Genomic DNA, 9,301 nt, shown 5'->3' with positions numbered 1-9,301 from the left:
GATCAAATTGAGATTGGAACTGAAGTTGCTGAAAATCAGAAATAAAAGTAATGAATACTCCATATATCTGGCAGTGTCCACGCAGAGGAAGAGGTAACATTTCAGGTCAATGTCTTCTTCAAAAATGGGAACATTTAGAGAAGGCAGGATAAGGACATTTATAGGCCTACCTTGTTCATTGTTTTAAGATCACACGTGCATCACTGCCACTTCAACAAACTACGTGGCTTCCAACCTCTATAGAACATTACAGTACAGGCTCTTCAGCCCTAGAGGTGCTGACCCATATATTCCCCCCCCCCCAAAAAAAATACAAAACCCTCCCTACCCTATAACTCTCCACTTTTCCTCATCTAAGACTCTTAAATGCCCCAAATATTTCAGCCTTCACCACCATCCTGGCAGGGCATTCCAGGCACCCACAATTCTTTGTTTATATTAAAAAAACCTACCCCTGATGTCTCTCCTAAACTTCCCTTCTTTCACTTTATGTTGCGACATTTCAGGAAGTAGTGAAGTGAATGGTAGGAAAATACCAGCATATAGATATTCACTTTTTTAGAGAATCTCATCTCTATAAATGTGGATGCAGCACAGCGATGCAGTAGGTGGTGCCATTTGACTTTGACCTCCAGCACTGTCTGTGTGGAGTCTGCACATTCTCCAAGTTGCTTAGTGGCTTAAATTATCCCTAGTGTGTAAGCAAGCAGTAAGAGAAGCTGGAGGGAGTGAGCAAAGAGAACAGGTTACAAGGAAATAAGTGCAGATTGTTCTGAGTGCCAGCATAGATTCAACAGGCCAGATCCAAACCTCTGACACAATAAGGAAGCCTTCAGCACCCGAGACCCATCGGGAGTCCTTCTGGCCCACCATGCCCTCTTGAATCCTGGCTCTGATACCTAATGCCTAGCAGCCAAAATGGATCCTCTAACTGCAAATCACCCGTGGCCTGAGTGCTTCCTTCAGCCACTGAACCCGTCACTAGTCCGCTGCCATGGTCACCCTTCCCGCAGAGTCGTCTTTGCTGCTTCTCCTTTTCAACGAGGGATGTTTGCCCATTGCTGGTGCCCTGCACGAGTCTGCTGCATCCTGGAGTCTGCAACCCATTGTGGCAGCTGCTAATCACGGTGCCACCATCTTAGGCACAGACCTCCGCAATTGCAGGATTGACTTACAAACACTGTTGGCTCCTTTAACAGGCTGTTTAAAGCCTGTATGAAGCCACCACCATTAGGACCGGGTGGTTGAAGTGGTCAGAGCAGTGCTGTGTCTCTGCTCTCCTGGGTCAGTTGCAGAATGAAAAACAGACCCTTTGGCACATGACAACCAAAATCTTCCACCCACCCTTGTCCCGTCTGTCTGCATTCAGTCCATATCCCTCTAAACCCACTCTACCCATGTATCTGTCCAAACATTTCTTAAACATTGCAATAGTACCTGCCTCAACCATCCCCTCCAACAGCTCGTTCCATGCACTCACCACCCTCTATATGTGATGGTTACCCGTTTCCAATTAAATTTCTTCTCTGATATTACATTTATTATTAATGAGTTCCAATTATTAATGGAGTATTTTTTCATTAATCTGTCGGTGAAGTAATATTGACATTTAGCAATCTTTGATGATAAAATGCATTCTGCCATTCCTATGATGGGCTCATAGATTGGGGGGGGGGGGGGGGTGGGGGAAGAGGAGACAAAGGCAGGAGATGATAGGTGGAGAAAGGAGGGAGCGTTACATGGTCATAGAGCGAGAGAGCAGCAGGGTTTACAGAAGGGGAACAGTGAGAAAATCCCATAGAACTCCCTTCAGGGAGCAAAGGCGAATGTCTTCAGAGTATCATCTCTTCAAGAGCTTTGACAGAGTTGTAGTCAAAGGCATCCTCTCCTACCCCTGCTGCTCTCAAGCTGTACCACCATGTACCCCTCCTTTCTTTTTCCACCTACCTTCTCCTGCCTTTGCCACAACGCCTCTCCCCACAACCTGTTTATTTTTGGACCCAACCTGTTTATTTTTGGACACCTGCCGACATTTTCTCATACCTTGATGAAGGGCTCAAGCCTGAAACGTTGGTTCTGTATCTTTACCTTTGTTGCATAAAGGACACTGTTTGACCTACTGAGCTTCTCCAGCATTTTGTGTTTTTACTTCAGCCACCGTGTCCACAGATTTTCGTGATTCACTACTGGATGGGTCTCAAGTTGTTCCTTCTAAAAATCATTCACATTTTCACAGATGTAAAACCTTCCATGAACCATTGAAATCAGGCAGCATAATGGAGATAATTTGTCTTTCCACTGAAGGTGTTAATTGATTTATTGAAAAGTTTTATTAGCATGACTGAAAAAATGAATTGATCACAAAAATAAGTATTTTAACATGTATTCAGCCTTTCCAATGAGTAACAATATAAAATAATGGAAAAATTATTTGCATGTGAACTGCACTGAAATGAATTACTCTTGGTTGTAGATGGGTATGCTTCTCAGTAAATTAAGTACATTTTTTATTTTTTTTAAAAAGCTTTCAAATTGTGCCTAAATATGTCAAATGAGTTAGTTTGATCTTTTCAAACCAGCAGAATCTGCAAAATCAAGAGGAAGAGAGCAATTGTGAGAGGTGAAGGATGTGGAAAATGGAATTTCAACATATGCCAAAAAAAGTAAAAACTCAAGCATCAATGTTTTAGGATGAACTCATTCCTGTCCTTGGCATTGGTTTCTCAATTATTGATGTTGATGTTACATTTCTTCATGTTGGATTTTAATTTTTGAATCTCTTCTGCTGCCCAACTCTTTTACGTTTGCCTTCTTCAAGTTGGGAGTGATTTGTTCCTTCTGAACAACATGACCTGGTTGGTTAATAATGACATAGACTTTACACAGTCTATACAGAGTTGCTAGTATTGGTAGTGTTAAGTCTGATGTGACTTAACGAAGTACAGAAGAAACCAAAACTTAACTGCTTGGGTGGGGGGGGGGGGGGTGGCGGGAGGGTGTCGTGGGTGCTACAGAAAAAGGGTTGTGAATAGCTGGTCTTGAGGATGGGTGGAATTTAGAGCCTACTGAGTGGGTGGTGGAGGCAGCAACTCCGCATTAAAGAAGTATTTAGACAAGCACATGAATCTCCAAGGCATAGGGTTAAAGATCAAAGACTGGTAAATGGAATTAGTAGAAACTCCCACTTGATGGTCAGCATAGATGGGCTGAAGGGCCTGCCTTTGCACTATATTAATCTACAACGCTGGTAGGCTGGATTTGCTAAAAGGATAAAAATCTGCATCTGAGGAAATTGGATTGCATAATCAAAAGATTGTTTGAGAATTGTGAAATGGCACTAATCCTGTCAGGTGAAAAAGACCAACACTCGATCAGCAAAGGACATTTTAAAAAACTGCAGATTCTGGAAATCTGAAATTAAAAACAGAAAATATTAAGAACACGGATCAGGCCGCAGCAGGACTTGAAACATTAACCGTTTCTCTTTCCAGGCACACCCAGACTTGCTAAATTTTCTCTGAAAATTAATTCAGTTCCATTTTCCCCTTTATTCTCATCTCCTCACTCATCCATCACAAGATGGCTTCCCTCCAGAAGTTTCCAGGATGCCAAGTAGCTTTATAATAATGTATACGTTCAACCAATTCAATCAGAAACATAGCTCAGATACTAATTCACAGCTGCTGTATTCAGACACGAGTCATTCTGTAATGATCTAAGCGTTCCTGAAAATATAAAACTAAATGATCTGACATTTTGGGCACAGTATTGCTTCTTCTTGGGTAGTTTCTCAGAGCTCAGGACGACTTGCTTTCACTCCACAGAGAGTAGGAAATCCCTATGTATGAATTGTGAATATGATGGGGGAAACCATTGCACACCAGCTGCAACAAACATTTAACTGCATGAGATTTGGGTCCGATGTCAGGGAGATCCAAGGTGATGGAGCAGCCCAAAAATATTTTGCCTCCTGCACCCCTCCCTTGCACCAAACCCTACCCTGAAGCTCCATTTCCCTGATGTAGGACAGCATTTTCCCAACTCCTTCTTTCTGATGGTTCCCCTCACTCTCAGCCAGAAATAAAGAAAAGCAGATCCAATTGAGAAGGTTGCTTATTCAGTGGGATTTAGATCTCCCAATAGTCATCTGACAGATAGCTGCAGTGCAGGCAAAAGCAAGTAAATAGGAAAGCAAATTACACGGTGGAGTTCAGCAAGACCAGATGTGGAGTGACCTGAGGAAGAACACATTTAAAACATTATCCTCGTGTGTGCACGACCCTCACAGGAAATTTCTGTGCACACTGTTCGGAGAGTTCGGTGTTATGGACATGGGGGAGGGGACTGGTGGCAATCATTAATTGGTAGTCAGTGCTTCCATTATTTTCTCTATTTTGCACAGTACTGTACATGAATTCAGATACAGGTATTCCAGCAATACTCACACCTGGCCATTGAATATAGCATAATCAGTACAGAGATCAGTCCCTGCTGTCAGCTCTACATCCAACCTCCATGAGATGAATGGAAAGAACCACTTCTCAGATCATGCTGAAGTAAAAATGTAGAAACTGTGTTTGGTCTTCACTGGGTACAACTCGTATTACTGATCCAGAAAATTAGGCCTTTTCTCCCTTCTCAATAAGCACCGTATCAAAAAAAGGGAAAGGCCACATTAATTCAGAGTACAAATGTGTCACTACTCTTAATGTAGCAACATCAAGATTAGTTTCAACTCAACTGAAAAGAAAATGTCATAAATTTGTTTGTAATCAAATTAAAGAAAAAGCAGATCCCTTAACATTATCAGATTTACTGGAAACCACAGAGCAGGTTACTTTTATTTAAAATAAATTCAAATTAGAGGCATAAGTGAAGTTTTTTGTTTAATAAATACAGGCAAAATGAAATTTTGCATTGGCTTCTCCACATAGAATGAGACAATTTCACCAGGTGAATCAAAGAATGCACGTAACTGATTGACAGATTTCTTCAGTTGAATCACTGTACTGGGACATCTTTCAAGTCAATAATGGCAACACTGAATTAACTTCACTTTACATATTTGTTTCTTCACTGTACATCTGGTCAAAAAGGAAAATGATATTTTAAATACATACTAAAAATATCAATTCCCTTTTAATCTTTACACTTGCAATGCTTTTTGATTCTTCCAACCCTGGAAACAGACCAACTGACTAACCTTTACAATGGTTCCCTGCATTCAATTAGTATATAGTATACTTGCTCTTTATGCTAAAGCTTTGATTCCTTCCAATTGGCATATTCTAATCTGATCTTTCATTTTCAATCTTTTTTATTGGTGTCTGAAAAAAAACATCAGAAACATAGATACACGATATAATATTCAGGTAATTTTATAAATTAAAATTACAGATAGCAATGATAAACAAGAAACGTATGATCCATGTTATTGATTAAAAAAATAAAAAAGTCTATAACTAATTTAATTTGTAACTCCAACCTATTATGAGATATTACTATCAACTACTAATTTCAATATTAATAGATTAAGAAAAAAAGGAAATTTAAAAAATTAATAAAGACTAAAAAATAATTGATCTATAAATTTTGAAAATAATTGAATTAGTATTCATTTTAGTAGTTAAACACCTGATTTTCTCTCGCGAGGGATACCATCAAATCCAATAGCCATTGTGTATGTGTGGGAGGGACAACATCTTTCCACCACAGCAGAATGAGCCTCTAGCAATCAAGGAAGCAGAAGCAACTGCAACCATGTGGGATTAAGATGGAGTCATAATTAAGTCCATTGGTCCACTCATTTCAAAATTTGCTGATCTAAAACAAACTTTAATTTAAGGTACAATCAGACATAAAGCTTCCTATTTTTTTCATGGACCCCATGGCACATGAAAACTTAAGCTAAGACTACCATTTTACCAACTGTGAATAGGAGTGAGTAAATATCCACAAGATAGACCACATTAGTGTTTTTGCACCTCAAATGTCACGATTTCACTCTGGCAAAATATTATTTCCTGTCCATGAGCTACTGAATTTTTAAAATTTAATTAATTTAGATATTACAGGCCTTTTTGGCCCATGAGCCAATTGACCAAATTTTCTTCTTGGATTGCTATTAATGAGGCATAACATCCTATCCAATAAAAATTGGCACAGCCATATAAAGAACAGAGCACATGCCAAAACTTTGGTCAAAGAGGCACACAAAAGTGACATTTAGGTATAAAAGGATGAAGTGGTGAAGAGGTTCAGAGGAAGAATTCCTAACCTGGTTCAAAAGCCTGACTTTAAGAAGCATTGAACTCTTTCTCTGGATGGGGTGGGCAGGTTGGACCAAATGTCTTCTTCCTGTTCCAATATTTGTTCCATTTCTATGATTTTATTTTAGAGGGATGTTGAGCTGGAGATGACAGAAATGGGGAAAGCAAGACTATGGACAGATGTGAAAGGGAGGATGAGAATTTTGAAAGTAAGATTTGCTTAACAGGGAACCAAAGTACTGAATGTCAGAACGCTAAATTATTTTATTTTTAAACATACAACACTGTAACAGGTCCTTCTGACCCACTAACCCATGCTGCCCAAATACCCCAATCAACCTACATCCCCCATATGTTTTAAAGGGTGGGAGGAAACCGGGCCGCCTGGAGGAAACCCACACAGACAGGGAGAATGTAATAACTCCAACAAACAGCACCAGATTTGAATCCGGGTCACTGGTGCTTTAATAGTTTTGCACTAACCACTACACTAACTGTGCCACCCAAAGAGAAGACACCATAATTTAAGTAAAAATACAATGCTGGAGAAACTCATTAGGTTAAATAGTGTACTTTATGTCGCAAAGATACATAACCAGTGTTTTAGCATGAGCCCTTCACCTGCCTCCATTTTGCTCATGCCTTGGTGAAGGGTTCGAGCCTCAAATGTTGCTTATGTATCTTTGCTCTATAAAGTACACTGTTTGACCTGCTGAGTTTCTCCAGCATTTTGTTTCATTGTTTAGGAAGCTGATTGAGATGCAGGTAGCTTATGGAAGGTGTAACATTGACTGTTAGATCTCACGGTACAAGACCAACAGCCAGTTTCTGAAAACTCTCCTGGTCAGCAGAGACAAATGTTTGTTTTAATGTCTCGTGCTGTCGGCTAAAGGCCAGTCAACCAGGTTCAATAATTGTAAATTTTAAAAACGTTTTCAACTGAAAAGGAGAGAGATTTTTGGTGTCGTTTTCTGTCTGGCTGTTGATCTTTTTTTCCTCTATTGCACCACCAGTTTGTCAACATTTCTTTATTTGGTTACCTGTTGTTCAGTGGTTTGTTTGTTTTTTGGACTACCAATAAGCAGACATTCTGCCTGGCCTGCAGGAAAAAGAATCTGGGGGTTGCATGGGATGGGGATGCCATGCAGCTGCTCTGACTCTTGACATCCTTGACCAGCGAGTCTGCCTTGCAGGAGCGGCTGGGATTCCGACTCCGCCGCGGGAAGTGAGGAATTTTACCAGCCCCTCCTGCTTGCAAAGCTTCGCTGGAAGCCGCCCGCACCTTCGCTTGTGGGCTTGCAAAGTGAATGACCTGCTGTGCATGCGTGCCATTCTCAGAAGCATACGGGTGGGTTTTCCTATTGCAACCTGTTCATTGCCACGTCAAAGCAGAGGGGTTCCACGCTCATCTGCGGCCGTCCTGACGGACAGGAGTAGCCTTTGTGACGTGGCTGGAGCTTGCGCATCCGCAATGACAGACAATGGGCATGACAGATGGAAAGACGACTTGGTCCAGGGCGATGGGGGACGGAGGACGGAGCTGAGCTCCACATAGAAGGGGCGACAACATTCCAGTCCCGGCACAATTAGGGTAAGAGGAGGCTCTGCATGTTTTGCAGTAACCGGAGCTGGTGCAATAAAAAGAATGTACGCCTGCAATTGCTGAAAAATGCGGCCGTTTCCCATGCAAATGTTTTCAACACCTGAACATCCCCACATCGAAATGCAATGCAGTCCTTTTTCTCTAGGCAAAAGGCGACAGCATACTCGATCATGTTCAGATGCAAGTTTGCAGAGCTTATAAAAAAGGGAATGTGTTAAAAATGCAATGGATTTTTTTTAATGATTAACTACCTTACATTTTTTTTAAAATTGCAAGCTTCTATCTTCTAAGGTTGCATCTTTTCTGTGCTTCATTCTTACTTTTGCTTCTTAAATCAGAGACTTGCTGATAGAATTACTTGGGGTTTTTTTTCCTTGTTAATTTCTGAAATATAAATGTACATCAGGATTGGAATTAATCTGGGCCACCTACCTTGAAAGCAAGAATTAGTCACAGAAATCCCTCAGTTTCTTTTGCACAAAGACTGCCTCAAACTTGTCTAATACTGATTTTGAAAGCTGCTCAAGACTTGGTTTGACATTTTAATGACGATATTTAAACATTTAGCTCTATTTGTGTAAAGGAGTGTCTTGACATTACTGACAAAGCAATAGTTTAATGTTCTGGCATAATTTCTCTTATGGCACCAATGAGATGGTACAGATTACAAAACTGTCACGTATTTGCATGTTCTTCTGTTCCACCTGACTTCTTTAAGAATAAGCTTTGCAAACTCATGCTGGGAGTAACACGTATAACAATAGTTCACTATCATTGCAGGAGAGCGAAGATTTGTGAAATTCAAACAAGGTTTGCTCATTCATTTTCATACTTTATTTGTGGTAGTAATTTGGCCTGTTGAATCTATGCTGGCACTCAGAACAATCTGCACTTATTTCCTTGTAACCTGTTCTCTTTGCTCACACCCTCCTGCTTCTCTTACTGCTTGCTTACACACTAGGGATAATTTAAGCCACTAAGCAACTTGGAGAATGTGCAGACTCCACACAGACAGTGCTGGAGGTCAAAGTCAAAGGGCACCACCTACTGCATCGCTGTGCTGCATCCACATTTATAGAGGTGAGATTCTGTGAAGAAACCAGAACATATGGCAGGAATAATTTTTCACCTCTAAAAAAGTGAATATCTATATGCTGGTATTTTCCTACCGTTCACTTCACTACTTCCTGAAATGTCGCAACATCAAATGAAAGGAGGAAAGTTTAGGAGAGACATCAGGGGTAGGTTTTTTTGAATATAAACACAGAGAGTTTTGGGTGCCTGGAATGCCCTGCCAGGGATGGTGGTGGAGGCTGAAATATTTGGGGCATTTAAGAGAGTCTTAGATGAGGAAAAGTGGAGAGTTATGGCCTCTCCCTCTGCGTGGACACTGCCAGATATATGGAGTATTCATTACTTTTATTTCTGA

General features: G+C 40.7%; 1 protein-coding gene and 1 long non-coding RNA gene across 2 annotated transcripts in view; one reads left to right on the top strand and one right to left on the bottom strand.

The window, feature by feature from the left end:
* Window positions 1-4,873: 4,873 nt before the first annotated feature.
* Window positions 4,874-7,726, bottom strand: LOC138741435 (uncharacterized). Its single transcript, XR_011343496.1, has 3 exons — window positions 7,310-7,726; window positions 5,204-5,327; window positions 4,874-5,084 (listed from the first exon to the last, which is right to left on the bottom strand). It is a non-coding gene; the product is annotated as an uncharacterized lncRNA (long non-coding RNA).
* The window catches only part of LOC138741434 (E3 ubiquitin-protein ligase RNF19B-like), a 100,682-nt gene continuing 99,067 nt past the window's right edge, over window positions 7,687-9,301 (top strand). Inside the window, exon 1 of the mRNA XM_069895530.1 lies at window positions 7,687-7,860. The gene's annotated coding sequence lies outside the window, so the exon portion shown is untranslated. The remainder of the gene's footprint in view (window positions 7,861-9,301) is intronic.

This window comes from Narcine bancroftii, chromosome 8, assembly GCF_036971445.1.
Source record: "Narcine bancroftii isolate sNarBan1 chromosome 8, sNarBan1.hap1, whole genome shotgun sequence".
NCBI lineage: Eukaryota > Metazoa > Chordata > Chondrichthyes > Torpediniformes > Narcinidae > Narcine > Narcine bancroftii.
This window is presented reverse-complemented; position numbering and strand designations above follow the sequence as displayed.